We start from the raw sequence: 27,826 nt of genomic DNA on the forward strand, positions 1-27,826 counted from the left end.
ATAAAATGTTATGGGGAGTAGCCTGGGGAATGTGGCTGAGGAGGGAAAAAAAGGATCAGCCATATTTGAATGGCAGAGCAGACTCAATGGGCCAAATGTTCTAATTCTTCTCCTATGTCTTATGGTCTTATGTCCGATCAGACTCCTGACACATCCATCTGTAATTCAGACAAAAGAGAACATGAGCACAGGGCAAAAAGGCAAATGTTGACAAAACTCTTATTTCATTTTGAGCCTTTTGAACAGTCACACGGTGATGTTGCTCGTATTCACTACTGTGTGTTTCCGAAATGTCCTGTTAGCAATTTGAAAGGTTATTATTTGTTCAGTGAAATGATCTTTATGTTTTGCTTAGTTTTGGATAAAGCAATGGTGAGAAAGTATCTTTAGCTTTTAAATTTATTATACTATTGCTGAAGCAATAGTAGCTTGGTTATTCTGTAAATTATGCTGGTTCTTTAAGAATAAAACAAATTATTTTTAATCCCCAAATCTCTATAAAGTCAGGGCAAAATGACTAAAATTGCAATGCCTTGAAACGAGTATTAATTTTTGAGCCTGAGAACAATATAGGGTACATTCTGTGTTTCCTAATGTTGGTTTAAATGATCTTATCTCAGAGATAAGGTCGTTCAAACACTTGTGAATTTTGTTTGGAGCAATAAATTCATCTGTATTGTAACTAATCCATGATTTAAAGCTGTTTGTTCCTTCCTCGCTACTTGTTTTCTTTCTTGGAGTCAGCTTTATCCTTCTCTTTGATGTCTTCAGAATCAACTGAGTTAGGTTTGGCAATTATCTTTTTAAAAGCCGCTATCAATACAGATGACTGACCTCTAACTATTGCTAGTGTTAGAACATTAATACTTGAATTCATATGCAGATGAAAGGCAGACATACTTTTCAACTATAAAAGTGTCATTCGAATAAGACAGATCTAATTTTCAGCTTAGTATTTCTTACTTCATTGATTTAATGACAGCATTTATCACTAGATCTTATCAATTTATTAATGCATCATTTTGCAAATAATTAGGTTTCAACAAGCTGAAAACCATCAATTTCTTGTCCTCCTATTTGGTTCTGCTTTGAAAAATGAGTTGCTTTGTGCAGACAATCTAGTCTTTTCGGGTAGACATTCCTCTTTCTGTCTTAAACCTAATGAAACATTTCAAATCTTTAATTGTTTTGTGACTGCATGCATCAAGCTAGTGACTGTTATCAGCCAACCACTTTGTAATGGAAGATCAAGTTGAAAGCCATCACAAGTGCATTCATGCCAAATCTGACAGTGAATGATGAGTTGACTCGTGGTTTCTGCCTGCTTTGCAGAATGACTTCACCCCTGCACTGCTGGCAGTGAAATATTCCAATTACCACATAGTAGGGTCAGTGGAAGAGGAAAAGTGATGATCTCCCATTGATTAATGTCTTGCTTTGATAGATTGAACAAGGAAAATAAAAATTAGTTCAAATAATATCTGTTAATTATGAAACAACAGGAATTCTGCAGATGCTGGAAATTCAAGCAACACACATAAAAGTTGCTGGTGAATGCAGCAGGCCAGGCAGCATCTCTAGGAAGAGGTGCAGTCGACGTTTCAGGCCGGGACCCTTCGTCAGGTCTAACTGAAGGAAGAGTGAGTAAGGGATTTGAAAGTTGGAGGGGGAGGGGGAGATCCAAAATGATAGGAGAAGACAGGAGGGGGAGGGATGGAGCCAAGAGCTGGACAGGTGATAGGCAAAAGGGGATACGAGAGGATCATGGGACAGGAGGTCTGGGAAGAAAGACAAGGGGGGCGGACCCAGAGGATGGGCAAGGGGTATATTCAGAGGGACAGAGGGAGAAAAAGGAGAGGGAGAGAAAGAATGTGTGCATAAAAATAAGTAACAGATGGGGTATGAGGGGGAGGTGGGGCCTAGCGGAAGTTAGAGAAGTCGATGTTCATGCCATCAGGTTGGAGGCTACCCAGACGGAATATTAAGGTGTTGTTGCCATCAGGTTGGAGGCTACCCAGACAGCATTGAATTCAATGTAGGACTACCTTAGGGACTTCAGCTATGGATTTTTCCCTCGGGGTTTACTCCCGAGGCCTTCCCGATGTGTAGGTATAGTCGCAAGGCAGTGGAGGTCTGATATCAGAGTTTTCCTTCGAGATGATTTGCCAACCATGGCTGACGAGTCCCATCTGCCCGAAGTGACTGGATTTAAGGTACCTGTAACTCATCTTGGCTCCTTCTCCTGTCAGTAGAAATGGCAGCTAAGCCACACATGAAGGCCAGGAGGTAGACTTGGTCGTCAGAGGCTACCTGAGGCACATGCCATTGGGAGCATTTAATAGGTAGTGGAAGCTTGCCTCCATGATCACCCCCTTAAGGACTATAACAACCTTAAGGAACCCTTCCAAAAATACCGCAGTATTTTACAGTATTTCTCTGAAGAGAAGAAAATAAAAGTTTTCAGTCCGTAAACTTCAGAGTTTTGCTGTGCTTTGCTACATAGCCACCTTTCCTTATGGACTCTTTACTTAGGCTTAATTAACTGAGTTTGTAGCTTTGGCATTAAATGATTTTATTTTGTTTAGAGAGATTGAATTAACATCTAGAATGCTAAGGGTTTGAATTTTGTTTTCTAGATGTTGTGTGGTTTATTAATTAATTGTCTCCATATAATATAAAAAATATACTTCCGATTTTCTACATTATCCTAAGTATAACCATGAACCTAGCACACTGCAACAGTTAAATGTCTGTGATAAATATTTTTTTACTGAAAAGAACAAAAATGTATGATATCATATTAATTGCCATGGTAATAATATTTCCTTTGTAAGATGACTTAACTTAAAATTCTGAGTACGTTGGTAGCATACTTTTGGAACTTCCATTTTGAGATGACAGGTGATCTATAGGCATCAAGTTATCTTTAAATGAACTAAGTTAATAAAATACACTTTCTGGTGGTTTGAAGTGATAAATTGGGCTATCTTCCTTGCCATAAAGGTGCCTTGCACTGGTAAATTGGTTCAATATAACATGTCACATTAAAGGTTATACATAGAGTTTTTATCAGTAACTCTAAAAGATGTTGCTTTAACTCCCTATCTGAAAAAGAACTATTGTTCTCATTTTATTTTCAATGCACTCTTCATTAAGGAGAATTAAGTTACCATGGTATCAAATGAAATGTTACACTGGACACAAGGGTGCTCCTTACAAGTATTAGGTAGACTTATTTTTTAAATGGGACTCATAGCAGTATTTGCCACTCTTCTGCAGTGCCAAAGACCTGGAGTCAAACTTAACCCTAGGGGCTGTCAGTCTAATTTGCATGGTCTCCCTTTTACTGTAGGCTTTGCCTGGGTGCTTCAATTTCCTCCCACATCCCAAGGATACCCCAAGGCTAATAAGCTGATTGATCACTGTAAATTGTCTCTCCCCTCCGTATATTAGTGAATGATGGCATGTGGAGGTAACTGATGGGAATGTAAGGAGATTTAAAATAAGGAACTAATGTGAGATTAGTGTAAGTGGGTGGTTGATGGTTTGTGTGCACTCAGGAGACTGAATGGCCTGTTTCTGTGCTATATTTCTCTTTTTGAATCTCTATCTCTCTAATTTCATGATGGGACAGATTGCCCAGCAAATATGTTTAAGGACGCACACCTCTGAATTTGGAGGGATGGAGACAAAGTAAATTTCTTTTCCAGTGTTGCTGAATAAGTACCTTTTTATGAACATTTTACTGCAGGTGCTCAACAGTTAAAGGGAGTGATTGTCCCATTTGTTTCCAAATTCATTTCTTTCCTAAAAGAAACAACTTGTCAATCCAGCAGTAGTATATGAATACCAGGTTTCCCTATGTTTGCTCTGTTCTCCAAGTTGGAACCATTATGTTCAAGACTTATACACTTAATATAAGCAGATTCCTTGTGGGTGTGCTGCTGCATTGTCAGGAACAGTAGTTTTGAAATTCAATAGCAATTGATTATTTAAGTGAAATTAATCATCAAACAGGAATAGGAACAAATAACATTTACTACATGTAATGGGAACTTTAACCAACAGCTGCTCTGTGCATCTTTGTGAGGAGCTCTGGCAGCACCCAATTGCTAGTTTGATGTGAAAAAGAACTACTGAAATAGAATTGGCATTCTGTCATGTAAATTTTAATAGCAGAGATCTTGTGTCTCACTGTCTAGTCTATAAACTTGGTGCATGCTTCCTGATGAGTCAGCTGAGGCTGAGTTCAGAACCTTTTGCAGAATAGTGGGCTGGATAAACACATCAAGTGCAGAGTCTGGGTAAGTGTTCAGTTTCAATTTGACTTTCTTTATTACTTTCTCTGGATGTTCTTATACTGGTCTTTTTGTCCAGTGTTGTCAGGAAAAGGGAAGACACCAAAGACATCTCTAATTTGGCAGATTTGGCAAATCCTTTGAACATAAAGGATGTAGGAACACATTTAAGAAGGAAATTGGGAGGGCAAAAAAGGAACATGTGACATTCCTGACAGATAAGGTAAAGGAAAACACTTACAGATGTATAAGTATATTAAGAACAAAAGGGTAACTAGAGAAACAATGTATCCTTAAAGATCTGTGTGGTCATCTATGGAAAAACCGTATGAGATGGGTGAGGTCATAAATGAATATTTCTCATCTGTAATTATCATGGAAAAAATCATGGAAGGTTTTTATTAATGATGTTTTACAAGAGTCAAGCCTGCACAGACAGGCACATTCCATTCTTCACTGAGCTGACAGGAGTCACCTGCCAACTCGTCACCTGCAGCCTATTTAAACCCAGCTCTCATCCACAGTTATTGTTCACCCATCGAACCAGGCAGCCTCAAACAGTTGCTCCTAGCTTTCTGTTACCTTGTTACATGTGGTGTTTAGTATAGTGGTTCCTTGTACCTTGGCATTTTTGCAGCCTATTATTATAGTAATTCTTCATTGTTTCCTCTGCTCTGGTTTTGGGTCAGGTCTTCTCTAAATTTCCTGACAATAAGATGCATAAAATGATGATTGGCATGGATAGAGTGGACAGCCAGCACCTTTTTCCAAGTATGGCAATAGTTAATACGAGAGGATGTACTTTTAAGATAATTGGCAGGAAGTATAGGGGGATATCAGATGTAGCTTTTTTTTCCACAGAGAGTGGTAAGTGCTTGAAACACACAACCATAGGCAATGGTAAAGGCAGATACATTTTGGACAATTAAGAGACTTTTAGAAAGGCAAAGAGATGAAAGAAAATGCAGGGCTTTGGGGCAGGGAAGAATTGCATTGATCTTGGAGCAGGTTAACATGTCAGCACAGCATCGTGGGATGAAGGACCTGTACTGTCCTGTACTATTCTATCTTGTATGAACCTAGGGAAGTCAGGGAAGACAACAGTGATGTCCTGAACATATAGATAATATGAAAGACATGTTGGTGGCACTGAGGCCATTAATGTGAATAAATCCCTGGGGCCTATGAAATGTTTCTATACAGTTTATCCTGATAAGAATTTGTTGGGATCTGGCAGGGTTTTTCTATCTTTCTTGGCTGGGATAAGTTACTGGAAGATTGGAGGGTGGCAAGAAAAAGCTGGAGAATTGTAGACCAGGGAACCAGACATTTGTGTTGTGAAAGTTACTGAACAGGATTCTGAGAGACAGGATCTATTTACATTTGGAAAAGCAAGGTTGGATTAGAAATAGTCAGCATGGTCTTGCACATGGATAATCGTGTCCCCTGAATTCCATCGAGTTTTTTTGAAGAGGTGACTGAGAGGATTGTTGAGGATTGGTGATTGACATTGTCTACATCAACTTTAGAAAGTTCTTTGACAAATTCCCACATGGTAGGCTGGTCTGGAAGGTGAGATCTCATGACATCCTGAGTGAGTTTGTTAAAAAATCAGGATTCAGAAGGGGTAGTTGAAGGATATCTTTCAGTTTGGAGGTCTTTGACCAGCTATATACAGCAGGGACAGTGCTGGGTCTTCTGTTGCTTGTCAGAAATATTAATTTGGTTGCATGATTACTGAGTTTGCAGATGATTGGCAGTTCAGCAGATAGTGAAGAACGTTGCCAAGGTAGATCATCTGGGAAAGTAGGCAGATGGAATTCAACTCAAACAAGTGCAAAGTGATACTAACATTATGGGAAGTTGAACCAAGTGAGGACAGCCTTAATATGTAAGAGGTTTGGGCTGTGTTGAAGAATAGAGACATCTAGGAGCACAGGTAGGTACGTACATAGTTCCCTGAAAGTGGTGACACAAATAAACATGGTGCTGGAATAGGCATATGAACGCTTGCCTTCATTGGACAGGGTATTGAGTACAAGATTTGGGATGTCATGTTACAGGCGCACAAAACATTGGTGAGAATACACCTGGAACTTTGATTGCAGTTCTGGTCATAATACTATACAAAGGGTATGATTAATCTAAAAAGTGCGCAGAATAGATTCACAAGGATGTTACAGAGACTGGACTGCTTGAATGAGTTATAAGAAAACATTGGATTGGCTGGCAATGTTATTCCTAAGGAAATTGAGGGGTGATCTGAAAGGTGTCTATAAAATCATAAGACCATAGGGCCATAGACATAGGAGCATAATTAGGCCATTCAGCCCATTGAGTCTGTTCTGCCATTTCATCATGGCTGATCCCGAATCCAACTCAACCCCATACACTTGCCTTCCCACCATATCCTTTGATACCCTGATCGATCAGGAAACAATCAATTTTCACATTAAATATACGCATAAACTTTGTCTCCACTGCAATCTGCGGCAGAGCGTTCCACAAATTTACTACTCTTTGGCTAAAATTTCCTCCTTGCCTCTGCCTTAAAGGGTCATCCCTCAATTTTGAAGTTGTTCCATCTAGCTCTGGATACTCCCACCATAGGAAACACCCTCTCCATATCCACCCTTTCTAGTCTTTTCAACAATTGGTAGGTTTCAATGAGATCACACATTCTTCTAAATTCCAGTGAGTACGGGCCCAAAGCTGCCAAGCTATGTTGACCACATCATTCCCAAATCATCCTCACGAACCTCCTCTGGACTCTCTCCAATGACAACACATCCTTTCTGAGGTATGGGGCCCAAAACTGTTGACAATACTCTAAGTGCAGCCTAAGGATCATAGATCAGATGGATGGTCTTAGTCTTTTTTTCCCAGGGTAGGAGTTGTCAAAAACTAGATGATATAGGTTCAAGGTGAGGATGGAAGAATGAAAAAGGAACTGAGGGGCAAGTTTATCTATTTTGAGGCCAGAAGAAGTGGTAGAGGTGAGTACAATTAGAATTTCTAGGATATTTCAACAGGTACATGGATCAGAAAGGCTTAGAGGAGTGTTGGCCAAGCTCACACAAATGGGACCAAAGGGCTTGCTTTTTGTGCTGTTTAGCTCTATGACACAAAAGAGGAGGCAAGAAGCCCTATCTCTGCGGTCACCTGGGAACTCTGCTCCCTCGATTAATTGTATGAAGAGTTATGTCAAAAGTTCTTGAAGTCAGTAGTGGCCCAGATCTGTCAACTTCTGCAGGAAGAGTCATTCATAGCACAAAAAAAGTTCCTTTAGCCCACCATGAATATCTCAACCTCTTTACGCAACTACAGTAATCCCTCTTACCTACCTTCATTCGGACCGTTTTGCCTACTTCAATATGTGTATAAATACCTTTTAAAATAGTAATTTTATCTTATTCTGCACCATTTTGTTACCACATTCCAGAAATCAGTCATTGTGTAACAGAACCTATCCATCATATCACCTTCACAACACGCTGGAGGAACTCAGCAGGTCAGGCAGCATCCGTGGAAATGATCAGTCAACGTTTCGGGCCGGAACCCTTCGTCAGGACTGAAGAGGGAAGGCGCAGAGGCCCTATAAAGAAGGTGGGGGGAGGGTGGGAAGGAGAAGTCTGGTAGGTTTCAGGTGAAAAACCAGTAAAGGGAAAGATAAAGGGGTGGAGGAGGGGTAGCAGGGAGATGATAGGCAGGAAAGGTGAAGAAGGAATAGGGGAAAATACAATGGGTAGTAGAAGGAGGCGGAACCATGAGGGAGGTGATAGGCAGCTGAGGAGGGGGCAGAGTGAAATAGGGATAGGGGAAGGGAGGGGGAGGGAATTACCGGAAGTTGGAGAATTCTATGTTCCTACCAAGGGGCTAGAGACTACCTAGATGGTATATGAGGTGTTGCTCCTCCAACCTGAGTTTAGCCTCATCATGGCAGTAGAGGAGGCCATGTATGGACATATCTGAATGGGAATGTGAAACAGAGTTGGAGTGGGTGGCAACCGGGAGATCCTGTCTGTTGCGGCAGATGGCGTGGAGGTGCTCGACGAAGTGGTCCCCCAATCTGTGTCAGGTTTCACCGATGTAGAGGAGGCCGCACCGGGAGCACCGGATGCAATAGGTGACCCCAACAGACTATATCACCTTAGAGCTTCTTTTTACTTTAATTCTATGCAATCCTGACTTTGAACTCTGACATGGGAAAAGGTTCGGACTTTATGCAACATCTATTCCTCTCACGATCTTCATTACTTCAATCAAGTCCCATCATGTATTTCACAAATTCAGTCTCTCCAATCAGTCTTCCCTAATTCAGGCAACACTACAGTGACACTCCCCTGCACTCTCTCTCTCTCATGCAATCACTCTGCCTTCCTTGGTGCAAAAATGCATATAATATACCCATTTTAGGTTGAGCAGCATTTTGTAAAGATGAAACGTAATGTAAACAACAGGAATTCTGCAGATGCTGGAAATTCAAGCAACACACATCAAAGTTGCTGGTGAACGTAGCAGGCCAGGCAGCATCTCTAGGAAGAGGTACAGTCGACATTTCAGGCCGAGACCCTTCGTCAGGACTAACTGAAGGAAGAGTTAGTAAGAGATTTGAAAGTGGGAGAGGGGAGATCCAAAATGATAGGAGGAGACAGGATGGGGAGGGATGGAGCCAAGAGCTGGACAGGTGATTGGCAAAGGGGATATGAGAGGATCATGGGACAGGAGGTCCGGGAAGAAAGACAAGGGGGGGGATGGACCAGAGGATGGGCAAGCGGTATAGTCAGAGGGACAGAGGGAGAAAAAGGAGAGTGAGAGAAAGAATGTGCGTATAAAAATAAATAACGGATGGGGTACGAGGGGGAGGTGGGGCATTAGCGGAAGTTAGAGGAGTCAATGTTCATGCCATCAGGTTGGAGGCTACCCAGACGGAATATAAGGTGTTGTTCCTCCAACCTGAGTATGGCTTCATCTTTACAGTAGAGGAGGCGGTGGATAGACATGTCAGAATGGGAATGGGATGTGGAATTAAAATGTGTGGCCACTGGGAGATCCTGCTTTCTCTGGCGGACAGAGTGTAGGTGTTCAGCAAAGCGGTCTCCCAGTCTGCAACGGGTCTCGCCAATATATAGAAGGCCACATCGGGAGCTCCGGATGCAGTATATCACCCTAGCCGACTCACAGTTGAAGTGTCGCCTCACCTGGAAGGACTGTCTGGGGCCCTGAATGGCGGTAGGGGATGAAGTGTAAGGGCATGTGTAGCACTTGTTCTGCTTACAAGGATAAGTGCCTGGAGGCTTCCTCCACTGTAAAGATGAAGCTACACTCAGGTTGGAGGAACAACACCTTATATCCCGTCTGCGTAGCCTCCAACCTGATGGCATGAACATTGACTTCTCTAACTTCCACTAATGCCCCACCTCCCCCTCGTACCCCATCCATTATTTATTTTTATACACACATTCTTTCTCTCACTCTCCTTTTTCTCCCTCTGTCCATCTGACTATACCGCTTGTCCATCCTCTGGTCCACCCCCACTTGTCTTTCTCCCTGGGTCTCCTGTCCCATGATCCTCTCATATCCCCTTTGCCAATCACCTGTCCAGCTCTTGGCTCCATCTCTCCCCCTCCTGTCTTCTCCTATCATTTTGGATCTCCCCCTCCCCCTCCCACTTTCAAATCTCTTACTAACTCTTCTTTCAGTTAGTCCTGACGAAGGGCCTCGGCCTGAAGAGTCGACTGTATCTCTTCCTAGAGATGCTTCCTGGCCTGCTGCGTTCACCAGCAATTTTGACGAAACGTAATGTCCTATTTCTTATATTCTATATAGTACTATAGAAAGGCATGCATGCCATATCCTCTGTTCCCTATCATATTGATCTGTGTTTCCACTTTCAGTGGAATTATAGACCTGGAATTCAATTTCTCCCTGTTCAATAGGATCCTTTAATAACCCACCAATTAGTGCATAAGTTCCATCAACTATTTGATATCCCAGAATATATCACTTTGCACTTGTTAGAATTAAGTCCATTTGGATTGCAAACAATTTTAGCAAGAACAATTTAGTAAGAGTCAAGTAAGAGTCAAGCACAAATACAAGAGATCTGCAGGTACTGGAAATCTAGAACAATGCACAGAAGATGCTGGAGGAACTCAGCAGGTTAAGCAACATTTATGGAAATGAATAAATAGTTGATGTTTCAGCCCAAGATCCTTCTTCAGGACTGGAAAGGAGTGGGAAGATGCCAAAGTTAAAAATGGGGAGGTGGGGAAGAAGGGAAGGGGTACAAGCTACTAGGTTAAGTGGACTATAGTCATAGTCATACTTTATTGATCCCAGGGAAATTGATTTTCGTTACAGTTGCACCATAAATAATAAATAGTAATAGAACCATAAATAGTTAAATAGTAATATGTAAATAATGCCAGTAAATTATGAAATAAGTCCAGGACCAACCTATCGGCACAGGGTGTCTGACCCTCCAAGGGAGGAGTTGTAAAGTTTGATGGCCACAGGCAGGAATGGCTTCCTATGACGCTCTGTGTTGCATCTTGGAGGAATGAGTCTCTGGCTGAATGTAGTCCTGTACCCACCCAGTACATTATGTAGTGGATGGGAGACATTGACCAAGATGGCATGCAACTTAGACAGCATCCTCTTTTTAGACACCGCGGTGAGAGAGTCCAGTTCCATCCCTACAACATCGCTGACCTTTCAAATAGGTTTGTTGGTTCTTTTGGTGTCTACCACCCTCAGCCTGCTGCCCCAGCACACAACAGCAAACATGATAGCACTGGCCACCACAGACTCGTAGAACATCCTCAGCATCGTCAGGCAGATGTTAAAGGACCTCAGTCTCCTCAGGAAATAGAGACGGCTCTGACCCTTCTTGTAGCCAGCCTCAGTTTTCTTTGACCAGTCCAGTTTATTGTCAATTCGTATCCCCAGGTATCTGTAATCCTCCACCATGTCCACACTGACCCCCTGGATGAAAACAGGGGTCACTGGTACCCTAGCTCTCCTCAGGTCTACCACCAGCTCCTTAGTCTTTTTCACATTAAGCTGCAGATAATTCTGCTCACACCGAAAGAGAAGGAAGAAGGAGGGGCACAAGGAGAAGCTGATAGGTCAGTGAGGCGAAGCAGCCAGAGTGGGGAATTGAAGAAGAGGGCAGCAAGAAGAAAAAAAATTACACTGGAAGGAGAAATCGGTGGTTATGCCATCAGGTTGGAGGCTATCTGAATGGAATATGAGCTGTTGCTCCTCTAAGCTGAGAATAGCCTCATTGTGACAGGAGAGGAGGCCATGGACTGACATGTTAGAATTGGAATGGGGATTGGAATTAAAATGGTTGAAAACCCAAAATTCAACTTTTGGCAAATAGAGTAGAAGTGCTTAATAAAACAGCCCCCAATTTATATTGGGTTTCGCCAATGGAGAGGAGGCCACTTTGGGAGCGCCAGATACTGTACAATGGACAACACCAATAAATTTGCAGGTGAAGTGTTGCCTCACCTGGAGGGATTTTTTGGGCCTTCAATGGAGGTAAGGGAGGAGATGAATGGGCTAGTCTAGTATTTCTGTCATTTGCAGGGATATACTGTATGCCAGGAGGGAGAATGGACAAGGGAATCATGGACGGAGCAATCCCTGCAAGGGGTGCGGAGTGGGAGGGAATCGAAGATGTGTTTAGAGGCAGGAACTTGCTGAAGATGGTGGATGTTGTTAATAATGATGTGTCGGATGTAGAGATTCATGGGGTGGTAGGTAACGACAAGAGGAACACTATCCCTGTTAAGGCTGTGGGAATTTAGGCAGTGTGGTGAAGTCCAGGAAATGGAGGAGATGGGAGTGACAGCAGCATCACTGTTGGAGGAAGGAAAACCCAGTTGTTTTAAGAAGGAGGAAGGAAAGCCTCATCCTGGAAACAGATGTAGCAGAGATGAAGGAACTGAGGAAAGGAAATTCACATTTTTACAGGAGACAGGTTGGGAAGAAGTTTAGACAAAATAGCTGTGGGAATCTGTAGGTTTCTAAAAGATGTCTGTAGACAGTTTGTCTCCAGAGATGGAGGCAGAGAGATTGGGAAAGGGGAAAGAAGTATCAGAAATGGACCAAGAGAATTTAAGGGCAGGGTGGAAGTTGGAGCAAAGTTGATGAAATTGACAAGCTCAGCATGAGTGTATGAAGCAGTAACAATGCACTTGTTGGTGTAACACAGGAAGAGTTGGGGCTCTTTACCAGAGAAAGCTTGGTACATGGACTGTTCTATGTAGCCAATGAAAAGGAACACACAGCTTTGGCCTGTCTAGATGCCCATGGCTACCGCTGGGTATGGAGAAAGTCATTGGAGTCAAAAGGAAATTGTTGAGGGTGAGGATCAGTTCTGTCAATGGAGAAGGAAAGTGCTGGAGGGGAACTGGTTGAGTCTTTTGTTGAGAAAGAAGCAGAGAACATTGAGGCCTTCTTTGTGGGGGATAGAAGTGCAAAGCAACTGTATCTCCATGGTGAAAATGTAGCAGTCAGGGCCAGGAAATTGAAATTTGTTGAGTTGATCGAGATTACGTGAAGTGTCATGGATGTAGGTGTGAAGGGATTGAACCAAGAGGGATAGAGTGGAGTTGAGGTACAAAGACGTGTTTGGTGGGAGAAGATATAATGAGTTCAGTGGCAAGAAGAGATAATGGACTTACGCAGACAGTCAGGTTTGTGGATCTCAGGTAGAAAGTGGAAACGAGCAGTGTGGGATGTGGAAACTATGAGTTTGGTGACAATTGGTGGAGTTCTCCACCGTTAATGAGGTCAGTGATGGCATTAGAGGCAATTTTCTGATGATCTGGAGTGGAATCCTCTTCTAGACACAAGAAGAGATGTTGGAGAGTTGTTACCTGGACTCAGCAAGTTAGATGTCAGTCTGCCATACTCCAACAGCACATCCATTGTCTGCAGGTTTGATGCTGAGATTGAGATTGGTGCAGACAGAGTGGAGGGCAATGTACTCAGAGGGAGTAAGTGATGAAGAAGTTGAGCCAGTTAATGTTTCATCAGCAATTAGAGATTAAAAGATCCAGAGCAGGCAGAGAACAGAACAGAATGTCCAAGAGGAGGAAGGGGGTTTGGAGGCAGGAGAAAGGGTCATTGCTATGGGGTGGGGAATTCTTGCCAAAGTGGCTTGGACACAGAGGTGACAGAAGAAGAGCTTAGCGTCATCATGGGTGTTGTGCTCTCTGAGCTGAAGGCATGGAGAGGTCAAAGATGAGGCCCTCGCTAAGGACAGGAAGTTCTGCCTCAGGGGGGTTAGTTCAGAATGAATGGTGAAGACTTGGCGGGGATTAGAGCTGGGATCAGAGAGGAGAGAAGAGCTGGTGGTGTCAGAGAAGGTGGAAGGGTTGGGATCTTCAGGGAACTTATGGTGGGAGGAAAATGGAGGTTCTGGGGACACGAGGTGACAAGGGAGCCTGAGCGTCATGGGGTTGGTGAGTGGTGATGGGAGAAGGGGAAGCCAGGTGTCCAGCCGAGAGATGGTGGTGTAACACCTATGTAATGCTGGTCTTATCATGTGTGACTAGTTGCTGCACTCTTCTGAAAAAATCAAATTACGCTAGGTGCTAATAGGCCATCAGAAGGTTCTAGGTATTGGGAGGAGGCAATGAATAGAAACCACATTGTTATGGAAATAAGTTTTGTTTGTAAGAAAAGAACAATATGTACAAACTACTCACATGAGCAAGAACAATTCAAAATTCAAACATTCTGTTTAGGTTCCAAACCTTAGATATCAACAAAAGCCAAATTCCTGTTTTGTTGGAATCAGCGATATTCATTAGAATAACCTTTGTTACTCCAATTTATCCAACTAATTAGATCTAGTATTATTCCCTATTTAAAAGTTTACAGATTAAACTTTCCTTTTTACTTATTCCTAGTTAGTTAGAAAACCAAATATAATTTCAATTTTCAAGTATTGTAGTTGACTTCAGTTTCAGTTCCAGGCAGTATATCTACAAGTTTAAATTCACATTCAAAAATTATATATACACAGTTTAACTCCTTTCACGACCTTTCTCCAACATCACAACTCTTAAACAAAGTAAATCTCATTCAGTAACTTAGCAAAGTCTTTACAAAAATATTCAGTTCTTGCAGAGAATCAGATTCGGATTCTTCGAATGAAAATAAACATACATCCAACCATATTAAATCCTCTGCGTCATTGCACATTTCATTCCCACACTGGTTCTTCAGCTTGGGTGGCTCGCCATCTTGTTTCTTGGTTCATTGGAATGAAATAGTTTTCATCCATGGAAAGTCAATTATCAAACTTGTACAAAAACTTGACCAAACCACTGGGTATGATTTTGCAGAACTAATTCCTGCCTGTATGGTAGTGATTTTGGACACTGGTCTCTGCCGATATTGTCTTGTTAAAGCTGTTGCATGTTATAGCTGTAGCTTCAATAAATCATTTATCGCTATTGTCTCTCCTCCAGGGGTTTCACCCTGAGGGTTTCAAGTTAGTAGGGTAAAGATACATCTAATTCCACTCTTAGCAGTTCGTGTCTTCAACTTCTAATCATTGCTGTATTTCTCTCCTCATCTGTCCTGTGTCTAGCCCGCCCCGCCCTCGCATGGTGTTTTTTTTTACAAATTCTCCTTTTTTTAAATCAGTAAACCTCGTTTTCATCCCTCTGTGGGTAGAACTTTCTAACATTATATTTTTGGGTTTAATTAGCCTGGGTAACAGTGGCAGTTGAGGTCTGAGCTGGAACTGGAGCTAGAGACTCCATGTTTCATGGTCTAAAGGTGTCGGGGATCATTAGAACCAGAGTTGGTGTCAATGATATTCATTATCTGAAGGCATTCAAGGCCATCAGAACCAGGGTTAGAGATGAAAGGACGCATGGTCTGGAGAGTCAATCATATTGTTTTGGCTCTGGAATTATTCATAGATTGAGTGCAGAAATTATTTTTGAAAGATGACGCTGGATTTACGTGATAATAAAATATCCAAACAAAATGAAAATCTACAATAAAAAGAAACAACCAAACAAAAAATTCTTGAAACACTCAACAGGTCAGGAAGTTTTGTAGAAGGAGAAACTGAGTTAATATTTCGGCCCAATTCCTCCCTCCAGAATGGAAACCATTGCAGCAAACTATTCCAAAGATCATTACTCCAGTCATACGGTCACAGAAAATTTAGGGCCCCAACTGTCAGTGCCAATTGAGAAAATACCCGGTCAAAATTCACCTTTCAGGGACCACAGGTCTTATCTCCGAAGGTACACATCCAGAAACTGTGTTCCATACTTCTTCCACCTTCTAGGTGAAAATGTTTTCCTCATTTTCCTCTAATCTTCTAATCTTCTAATCATAAATAATAATTTATGACTCATTGGTTGTCTACTCTTTAAAATGAATTAGTCCATTCCTCTTTACCTTGGCTCAGATAGACTGAAAGCCAGAGTATTGCGTATGGAGGCAAAGATCGGGCTGATTTTGCTCTCTCTCCCATGAATGTTTATTCTTTTCTCTATTGCGCTGATGCTGAGAACTAATCTGGTTCCTGTGCATTTCTGTCCACTGGTGTGATGAACTGGGGACCGAGGCTTGGGCCTACTCAGGCTGCCCCAGGAGTGGATCTGTGACTCTGACTAGTTCGGGATGCTTTTGGCTTACTTCTATTGTTTGCATGATGTGTGTTTTTTCTCTCTTGCTTTCTCTGTGTAGTGGTTTTTGGTCGTTTTTGGGGGTTCTTGCTTTGTGGCTGCTGTCACGTACCCCGTAACTTGGGTTGTCAAACCAGCAGAAATGGACCACTTAGTTGGAGTCTGGATTACTGGAAGTAAGAAAGTTTTATTAAAGAAATAAGTAACACAGTACTCTAATAGTAAGGATATAAATGCCACAGGTTAGCAATGAATAAACACACATGTACACAGAACTAGGATAATAGGATCAATCAAGCTCTATCGCGGTCTAGGGGTAAAATGATCAGTCTCAAGTGACACAGAGTCAGTTCAGTTTCAGTTCGCAGTAATTGCTGTTGTGCCGTTGGGGAGAGAGAGAGAGAGAGAGAGAGAGCGAATGCTGATATTCAAATCGGATTCAACATACCTTTGATATTCCTTGCAGTTAGCTTTCGGCGCGAGCCCTTTTTATTGTCTTCTGAGGTCACCGACTGTGACCCCTCCGTTCCGGATACAATCATTCTTCTGCAGTGAACCCGGCACCCAGGCAAGGGTGGACACACACACCAGGTTCCTGCCGATTGTACCTTCTCACCCTGTGTGTCTATGGTTGGTCCCGCGGTCAGACCTCCAAAACTCCCACCAACTTGTGGGGGCACACCGCTTTTCCAGGGTCTCGTTATCTCGTGGTGTCGTGGTGTGTCCCTTGCCTTAGCGAACCTGTTCCTTTTATCCCCCTGCTGGGGTATCGCCTGTCCATCAAACTTCAAACAGTTCAGGTTGAAAGCAGCTGGTCTAAACAATACTCGGAACTGTGTCTCTTTTCGGTAATCTCTCTCGTCTCTCTCTGATTAGCATTTTGAATGTTTCCATTTGTCTCTCTCTTATCTCTCTTATCGGCATCAATCTTCTGATAACTTGGTATTTTGTCACACTGCCTATAAGCAGACAGATTTCAAGGTGTATAATTTATACATTCTTTGATAATAAATGTGCTTTGAATCTTTGAATCTTTTCTGCACCCCAGTTAAGCTTGCCTTCAGATCTACTCTGGTAGTTATGCTCAGCTTCACCTCCAGTTTTTCCTGATTTGAATATGTTTACGAAGCTGTAGACTCATAGACTCACTCATATTATATGTTTAGCTATTAAAAGAAAATATTGTTTATGCTTTTTTGTTGACCTGTCCACCTATTCATCTCTGGAAATACATTGTAAGGACTCTTTATTCTTGCACATTCCCATTCATCATATGACTTACTTAGTTAACACATGCCAATGCATCAACTCATATTTGTCTAATTACTACCCAATTCATCGGTCTATCTGTACCTTTCTGCAGTCCTCCTTCATGTCAACCATAACTCTACATCCTGTCACTGAGCAAATTTTGGAATCGGTTTGTAACTTTTCTTTGGATGCCATGGTGAAAAGTTCTTTTGTCCAGCTTACCAGGTAATTTTTCGATCAGATATATTTCCTGTTCTCTCTTCGATTAACTCATAGCTTTTTTTCTTTCACTTGGTGCTGGCATGGTGTTTTCAGTGTTTTTATTAACACCGTTCCAATCTTTCTTCTAGTGTCAATGCTAACTTTCACGGTACTGAGAGGAAAATAGTTCAAAACAGAAAAACATTGAGAATTGTGAAGTTTAAATATTACGCATATCCTGATGTTTGACATGCAGGTTTGCATTGTACCAAGGCAATTCATCATTTACAGATTGTTCATACTTACACTGTTAAATCTTTAAAACATGCATATGTTTACCTCTGAAACTTTCTGTAAACTGGTTTCATTGAGCCAGGGGAAATTTTTTCAGGGCCAAGTTCTTTCTTCAAAGGCCTATTGATATAATTAGAAAGATCCCATAGACTCCTGATTTATTTTGCAGTAAATCTGACTAATGGCTTCACAAATGTAGATTTTGCCCTCATTTAAAACCTACCACTTACAATGTCACAGATTTTGGTTCATATTCATGCTGTGAGTTGGTGTCAGCAAATAGTTATTTCCCACCTTATTGCACATTCTATTACTTGACATCTATAGCACCTTGATTTTTAGAACCTGAAACACATTTAAATTAGAAAATAATTGTACCTTCCTAGAATTTCATTTTACATAACAGCAGAGATAATTTTCTACACTTGCTGATTTGGGTCACGTCTCTCTATGTGTATTCTAATTTAAGAGATTTTATTTTGATTTTCATTTTTCCACCACCCACACATCCCGTAGCATAGTTAATATGATTAAGGACTTCAGGATACAGGATTTCTTAAATGGTTCACTTGATAGCTGTATAGGTTTTTCTTTCAAAGGTGCTTCTAAATTTTAGGGACTGTGGTCAACTGACACTTTGACCTAACATGTCAAAATTTACCAGTTGGCCATCAGTTAATGTACTTGACTAGGAAAATCTCCAAATTGTGCTTAAAGATATATTTTCAGACTATAACATCATAAGAAATAAGAGCAGAAATAGGCCATTTGGCCTATTAAGTTTGCTCCGTCATTTCTTCATGGTTGATCTATTATTCCTCTAAACCCCATTCTCCTGCATTTGCTCCAGAGCCTTTGATGCCTTGACTAATCAAGAACCTATCAAACTCTGCCTTAAATATACTGCACCCAATGAACTGGCCTGCACAGCCATCTGTGGCAATGAATTCCACAGATTTACCACCATCTGGCCAAAGTAAGTTTTCTTCATCTCTGTTCCAAATGGATGTCCCTCAATTCTGAGGCTGTGCCCTATGGTCCTATACTCCCTCATTATAGGAAACATCTTCGCTACACCCACACTCTCTAAGACTTTCAATAATTGATAGGTTTCTATAAGATCCCTCTGATTCTTCTAAACTCCGGTGAGTACAGTCCCAGAGCCATCAAACGATCCTCATATGTTAACCCTTTCATTCCTTAGATCATTTTCATGCACCTCCTCTGGACTCTCTCCAATGCCAACATATATTTACTTAGATAAGGGGCCCAAAACTGCTTATGATACTCTAAGTGCAGTCTGACGATTGCCTTACAAAGCTTTAACATTACATCCTTGCTTTTGTACTCTAGTTATCCACTGATTCTCCTATGTCTAATCCTACCTGTTATTTCCTCAAAAAATCAAATAGAGTTGTCAGGCAAGATTTCCCCTGGAGAAATCCATGTTGGCTTTGGCCTGTGTTATCATGTGCCACCAAGTAGCCCAAAACCTCATCCTTAATAATAGACTCCAACATCTTTCCAACCATTGCAGTTAGGCTAACTTGTCTATAATTTACTTTCATCTGCATCCCTTCCTTCTTAAATGGTGGAGTAGCAGTTGCAATTTTCCTGTCCTCAGGAGCCATTCTAGAATCTAGTCATTCTTGAAAGATCATTACTAGTGCCTCCACAATCTCCCCAGTTACCTCTTTCACAACCCTGGCATGTAGTCTATCTGGTCCAAATGACTTATCTAACTTCAGACATTTCAGCTTCCCAAGCAACTTCTTAGTAATAGCAACAAACTCATTCCTGCCCTCTGACACTCACATTTTTGGCATTCTGCTGGCATAATCACAGTGAAGATAGACATATTAAGTTCATCTGCTATTTCTTTGTCTCCCAATACTACCAGTATCATTTTCCAGCAGTCAGATATCCACTCTCATCTCTCTTTTACTCCTTATATAATATGTATCCTCCTTATATTTTTGGCTACCTTACCTTCATATTTTTAACGTCCACTTTTTTTGCTTTTATGCTCTTTGGCTTTCTTGTTACTAACAGTTGCCTCATCCTCCCTTTAGAATACTTCATCTTTGGGATACTTATTTCCTGTACTTTGTGAATTTACCCTAGAAGTACCAGCCATTGCTCTTCTGCCATCATCTCTACTATTGCCCCTTTCAATCAACTTTGGCCAGCTTCTCCCTCATGCCTCTTTAATTCCCTTTACCCCAATGTAATATCGATATACCTGATTTTAGCTTCTCTTTCTCAAGCTGCAGGGTCAATTCTATCATATTATGATCACTGCCTCCTAAGGGCTCCTTAGTTAAATCTGGGTCATTATATAACACCCAGTCCAGAATTGCCACTCCCTGAGTGGGCTCAACCACAAGCCACTCTAGAAAGCCAACTCACAGGGATTCTACACATTGCCTCTCTTGGGATCCAGCACAAACTGATTTTCCTGATCTACTGGCACACTGAAATCTCCCATGACCATCGTAACATTGAGCTTTTTTACATTTCTTTTCTATGTCCTATTGTCATTTGTAGCCCACATCGTGGCTACTGTTCGGAGGCCTGTATATGACTCTAATCAGGGTCTATTTTACCTTTGCATTTTCTTAACTCTATCCACAAGTTTTCTACATTTTTGGATCATTTTTGATCCCTTCCCAAGGATTCGATTTCATTTCCAACGACTCAGTGATGTCTACATGTCATATCTACCAATCTCTATAACTGCACTACAAGATCATCTACCTTACTCCATATACTGTGTGCATTCAAGTATAACATCTTCAGTCCTATATTCATCACCCTTTTGATTTTGGCCCCTTGTTACACTTTAACTCATCCCACTGACTGCAATTTTGTCCTATTATCTGCCTGTCCCTTCTCACAACCTTACCACAGACTGCACCTAGTTGTATACCAATGACCCCATCCTCAGCTCTATTACTCTGGTTCACATCCCCAGTGAAATTACTTAAGCCCTCCCACACAACTCTTGGGAACCTGCCCTCAAGGATACAGGTGCACATCAGGTTCAGGTGTAACCTATCTGTTTTGTACAGGTCATACCTTACCCAAAAGAGATCAAAATGCTCTAGAAATCTGAAACCCTGTCCCATGCGCCAACTTCAGCCATGCCTTTGTCTGCCAAATCATCCTATTCTTACCCTCACTTGCATATGGCACAGGCAGCAATCCATAGATTTCTACCCTGGAGCATCTGCTTTTTATCTTTCAACCTAACCCCTATATTCTCTCGTCAGGACCACCTCCCTTTTTCTACCTATGTCGTTTGTCTGAATATGTACCATGACTTCCGGGTGTTCACCCTCCTGCTTTAGAATGCCATGGACCTGATCCAAGACATCCCTCATCCTGGCATCTGGGAGACAATGTGCCATCTGGATGTCTCTTTCATGTCCAAAGAATCTGCTTTCTGCTCTAACTGTGGGGTCTCTCTTCTCCCCACTCCCCTTCTGAGCCACAGAACCAGACTCAGTGCCAAAGACCTGGTCACTACAGCTTCCCCCTGGCAGTTTGTTCTTCCCCCCAACATATTCCAAAGGAGTGTACTTCTGATTGAGGGGAACTGTCACAGGCGTATCTGTACTTCTTGCTTATTCCCTTCCCCTTTCCTGACAGTTACCAGGTGCCTGACTCCTGCAGCTTAGGGAAGACCACCTCCCTGTAGGTCATATCAATCATCTCCTCATTTTCTCGTATGAGCCAAATGTCATCCAATGGCAGCTCTAGTTCTTTAACTGGGTCTCTAAGGAGCTGCAGCTCAGTGCACCTCATGCAAATGTAGTTATCAGGGAAACTGAAGGACTCATAGAGTTCCACATTTAAGCAATAGTATTGGGTTATGAAGAGAACTTGGATCAAAGGGCCCTAGAAACTCAAAAGTAAAGTGCAAGGTTCTGAAATGCTGTGTGATAATTTAGGCACAGATATGAAACCTGATAAACTGTGCTGGCAGGTGTGGTGGTGGAATCAAACACGAAAAGGCATTCAAGGGGCACTGAAATGTGCATGAAATAGAAAGATATGGACATTGTGCAGGCAGAAAGAATTAGTTCAGTGGACATTTGATTACTAGTTTAATTAGTTTGCTACAACATTGTTTGCCAAAGGGCCTGTTTCTGCATTGTATGTTCTATATTCCATGTTCTATGTGTAAATTGCACTGCAGCCTTTTGTGCATAAGTGTCATTATAATGCTTAGAATAACAGAATGCTTACAGCACTGAAGAAGGCCTTTCAACCTATTGAGTGCATGCTGGCTCTATGACAGAGCAATCTAGTTAACTCCACACTTCTGTTCTCATCCTATAGCCCCGCAAATATGTTCAATTCACTTACTAATTGAGCTCCCATTTGAACATTTGCTTTCACTACCACTCTTGCCAGTGCAAACCAGACCTCAATCATTTTTTGTCACAGGTTTTCCTTCAAGTTAAATTTAGAAACTGAACCCTGTGCACTCAAGTTCAGACAACTTATATTTACTAAGACCAGCAGACAATAGATCTACGGAAGATGCAATCTCAATGCTCTTGACACGTCCTTAGAGCACCTGGACAGTACAAACACCTATGTCAGAATGCTGTTCGTTGACTATTGCTCAGCGCTTACACAATCTTCCCACAATCCTGATCGATAAGCTACATAACCTGGGTCTCTGTACCTTCCCCTGCAACTGGATCCTTGACTTCCTAACCGGAAGACCACAATGTGTGTGGATTGAAAATAATATCCCCTCCTCAATGATGATCAGCACTGGCAGACCTCAGGTGTGTGCTTAGCCACTGCTCTACTCTCTCTATACCCATGACTATGTGGACAGGTATAGTTGAAATGCCATCTATAAATTTGCTGATGATTCAACCATTGTTGGTAGAATCACACATGGAAATGAAAGGGCGTGCAGGAGCGAGATATATCAGCTTGTTGAGTGGTGTTGCAGCAATAAGCTTGCACTGAATATCAGTAAGACCAAAGAGCTGACTGTGGACTTCCAGTGGGTAAGATGAGTGAACATGAACTAATCCTCACAGAGGGACCAGAAGTGGAGAGAGTGAGCAATTTCAAGTTCCTGGGTATCAGGAACTCTGACGATCTAACCTGGTCCCAACGTATCGATGCAGTTAAAAAGCAGGCAAGACAGCGGCTGTATTTCATTAGGAGTTTAAGAGATTTAGTTTGTCACCTTAAACACTCGAAAACTTCTATAAATGTACCACGGAGTACATTCTGACGGACTGCATCACTGTCTGGTATGGGGGGTGGTGTTTACTGCACAGGACTAAAAGAAGCTATAGAAAGTTGTAAAATTAGTCAACTCCATTTTGGGTACTAGCCTCCGCAGTACCAAAACATCTTCAAGGAGCGGTGCCTCAGAATAGCAGCATCTATTGTTAAGGACCCCCATCATCCAGGGCATGCTGTCTTTTCATTGTTATGGTCAGGAAGGAGGTACAGGAGCCTAAAGGCACAAACTCAGTGATTCAGGAACAGCATTTTCCCCTCTGCCATCTGATTTCAAAACGGATATTTAACCCATGAACACCATCTTACTTTTTTATACATTATTTCTGTTTTGCACTATTTTTAATCTAACTATTTAATATATATATACATATATATATTATAATTGATTTAGTTATTTATTTTTTCTTTCTATATTATCATGTATTGCATTCTACTGCTGCTGCTAAGTTAACAGATTTCACGACACATGCCAGTGATAATAAACCTGATTTTGATGTAATATGTTTATATATAGGAAGAAAAAATATGTTGTATACCCAGTGGTAACTTCAATCATCATGCCATGCGTGTTTTGATATCACTGTGGGAACTTTGAGCTGTTAACACTGACTTTGTAGACAACTACCATCTAACTGAAGTGAGTGGGTCAACCTGTCTCTGACTTCTGTGCTTTACTGTGAATGTAGAAGTGATAAATGAGCTGGAGGCAGTGCCTACTCTCCCAGCCTTCCATTCAACTGTGCATTGAGTCCAAACAGAAAATGAACTGGATTGAAAGTCTAGGTGCATAACCTACATGATCCATCATCTTTAAATAAAAAAAAAGAACTGGCTTTGCTTAACCCGTAAATGTGATCACCAACTTTATTTTGTTTTGCTTTGACCTCATTTTTTAATTAATATCTAGTATTTTAAACTAAGTTTATTATGTTTTGCAATAATGTTTTGTCTTTTTGTGCAATTTTTATGTCTTTTCATCTTAGATCCTCTCACTGGAGGTCAAGTTGCCTCACAACGCCACCTGCGTGTCTCAGCTATGGAATCAAAATAACAAATTGATCGAGCCTGTCAAATCATAAAAGGTAAGTGCTGGAGATGTACAGAAGGACAAAGACTCCAGAACACTGTGGAGTTTTCCTAGAGAGCTCAACGTTTTCCATTGAGGGTAATGCCTTCTTTCTTTAGGACAACTCCAGTCCTTGCCTCAGATACCTGTCACTCATAATCCCGTCATCCATCAGAATTAAAGTACTAATTCCTATCTACATAAATATGAACATTGGAGCTACAGGTAGGGCAGCTGTCTCACAGCTACAGCAAGCTCCAGTGATGTCTGTGTGGAATTTGCATGTAATCACTGTGTCCGCATGGATTTGCCACATGCACAGTGTCCTCCCACATTCTGAAAATGTGCTGGTTGGTAGGTTAATTCACAACTATGAATTTCCCCTTGTGCTGGTTGTTGGTAAAAAAACTTTGAGAGTGGGGAGATGGAGTGGGACAGGGCTGTTCATGAGCTTGAGTGAGGAAGATGTTTGCAGGGAAAAAGGAGGGAATTGGATTCTGGCATCTCCACTCTTCCTTTTTGGTCCTGAAGAAGGATCTTGGCCCAAAATGTCGACTACACTGGACAACATAGATTTTGCTTCCTGAATCCTTTTAGGTGTATCTTATGGATTTAGAGTTAATCATGAAATTCATCATGAAATTTTCCCATCACACATTTTTTAAATCACCAATATTTGTTATTTAAATTCATAATTCAAGTTAATTATAATGCTGCTCATAATGTAAGCTGAAAAATTTTCTATTTGTCCAGGCATAGCTATCCATTCATTTTCATAGATGCTGCCTGACCTGCTGAGTTCTTCCAGCATTTTCTGTGTGTCACCTGACAATTGGATTGAATTGATTGCTCTAACACGGATCAATTAGCCAGATGTCCTCCATTTATGTTGTAATAAATGTGAAATATAAACTGAGAAGTTGCCCCATACACATGTCTCGCCAGTTCAGATGCCACTGTTATTGGGAACTTTTCCTTTATGAGCTCTCATTGTGGAGCTAAATTTCCTTATAAATTTCATGGATCTGTGCATAATCACATAAAAAATCTGGGATATCTATTCACATGGTTCAATGCACTCTAAATATGCTAGAAAAAGATTGCCTATAGTTTTGCATGAAACCTGCCTGGATCTCCTATGCAATGCTGTTTGAACATTTGTTTGCATCCTTACTAGTATTTACAGTCCAGGATGTTTTGTTGAAAATATTGGGCACCAATTAAAAGTTAAGTTGCAATAGCTCCTTCTTCATTGTGAGCCTTATCAAGTCTACAATACTAAATTTGTGAGTTTTCTAATCTGTGCGACAAAATACCACACAATTTAGAAAATCACGCAAACACTTTGGTAAGATTAGATTAGTTACCATGTATATTAACAGAGCTATAACATGAAAAGCCATATTAGGGTCATACATCTAAAGTTTCTATTTCTTTTGAAAAATACATCACACAAACTTAAATATGCCTATTCCTAAATACAGAACTCCCAAGTGGTTCACAGAACATTATATATACTGCATATAACATTCTTGTTTCTCTAAAAATCGACTTTGTGTGAAGCTTACAACCATGGAAGTAACTCATTTCATTGGGCAACATCAGGTTCTGTTTTTGTTACTATCAGTTTGACCTTGTTGGACAGCATGGTTGATGTTGCATGATAATTTTTCATCTCTCTGTTAGGATTGATTTTATGCTATCATTAACCCAAGAGAATGATTTGTATGCTGTGTAATGTAGTAAAACCAATGTCAAAATGTTTCTTGTGGACAGAGCAAGCAATGGATAATTCTGTCTTATTTATATAAATCGCTCGATAAGCTGGGTTAAAAAGTGGCATGAGGTAAAACAACAACTTCTAAACTCAAGGCAATTCATATTAATAAAGTTATAACAAATGTATCTTAAAGACTGCAAGATATTATATACAATATTTCCACACTCCTTATCTCTAACAATCTTGGGATCTTCTGTAGAACTTCAGCTGAGAATTGCAGACAGTTTGCACATTTTTTAAACATTAATCATTTCCGTCAAAGAAAGTGATAAGTTCCTCATGTGGAGTGTTCAGCAACTTGTTGGTTTGTCAGCCATTTCCTGCATTCTGGGGAAACCAGTAATCATGTTGGCAAAATGGCAATGTCTTTTGGCTGTGCAGGGAATAGATCATTTATAATAAACTTAGGTGCCCTACAGAAGGCGGCTTCCTTTCAACACGGTACCTTGCGGGACTGGTGTCTCATACCTGACTGAAAGGAATCAGTGATGTGCAAATGAGGGAATCCTCACAGCTTATTTCCCCCAGGAGCCATGCAGGAGGTGAACATGGGCTTTAGGTAACACAGATAGGACATGGAAACAAGTCTTTTGGACCACAACTCTGCTGAACTAATTAAATAAGTAATGGCTAATTAAACTAATCCTTTCAGTCTATACATGTCTATAACACCATACTCTGCATATTCATGTGCTATCTAAGAGGCTCTTAAACCCCTCTTACACATCTTACACATTATTCTTGGTAGCACATTCCAGGTACCTACCACTCTCTACATCAAAAAAAATTCCCTAAACTTCTCCTTTAAACATTCCCACTCTCACCTTAAATCCATGCCCTCTAGTATTAGGCAGTTTGATCCAGGGGAAAAAGATGCTGATTGTCTCTTCAATCATTGTCTCTCATAATTTTATAAACTTCTGTCGGATATCCCCTCAGACCTCATAGGTACACAATCGCTTTGTTGCTGGATCACAATCTGCACATGCTGCGTTTGTGTCCATACTGTGAACATCTGCAGCAAGATACAGTATGTTCAATTTTCAAGCACCATGTCTCAAGTGACACTCTTCCTCTCCCTGGATCCTTTGATTACCCACAAGAATTGTGGGCGAAGCAAAGCCCAATGGCCAAGCTATTGCAATATACTCTTACCCATAGATGCTGCCTGGCCTGCTGAGTTCCTCCAGTATTTTGTGTGTAGTAATTTAATTTACAGCGTCTGCAGATGTTTTGTAATATCCTCAATTTCTTTTCACATCATTTGGTGAAGGTTCTGATTTAAGTGTGCAATGTAAATGGCAACATTAGAAAAGTAAATCATCTAACTCATAGCTGTTGGATTAAAACTTCTTAGGACACATTATAAACATTCAAGGCTAGACAGTTTTCATTGTCAGTTCATTTGTTCCCAGGGCTGAGATTGCACCTTGATTAAGAATCACACTAGTACAAGATTACCTAAATAAGTATTTTTATTCAGACAGATAGTGTACAAGTAATGGTACAAGTCTGCAAGTTAGTAAATCTCTGTAAAAGAAGGCTGAGCAAAGCTAACTGGCAGAGTGGTGCTCGTAAAGGACAGCACAAGTCCTGGCAGAGCTCACCTCCTGCTATTTCTAGGAAACTTTATATATTAACAATGATATATGTGCCAATATGTCATTATAATGACACATCACTAGAGAGAATTCAGTGCCTATGTACGTAATTGTGAGCTGTGCGGTTTCCATGAGGATTTTCTTTCTTGTGGTGACAAGGAGGTGAGGTGATGGCCCAAGTGCAGAGGGGGAAGACACTGAAGCAGATCAACCGTTTGCTGACTTTTAGTAAGAACTCTGCAGAATTCAAGGAAAAACAACGCTGGGCCGACAGAGAAGTAAATTAAAATGCTCAAACTGAAAGTTAACACCAAGACTACTGCTCAGAAGCAGTAACTTAACACTAAATAAATACTGTTCCTTTACAGCATCAATGTAAAAGG

Source organism: Mobula birostris, chromosome 10 (genome assembly GCF_030028105.1).
Source record: "Mobula birostris isolate sMobBir1 chromosome 10, sMobBir1.hap1, whole genome shotgun sequence".
Taxonomy (NCBI): Eukaryota; Metazoa; Chordata; class Chondrichthyes; order Myliobatiformes; family Myliobatidae; genus Mobula; species Mobula birostris.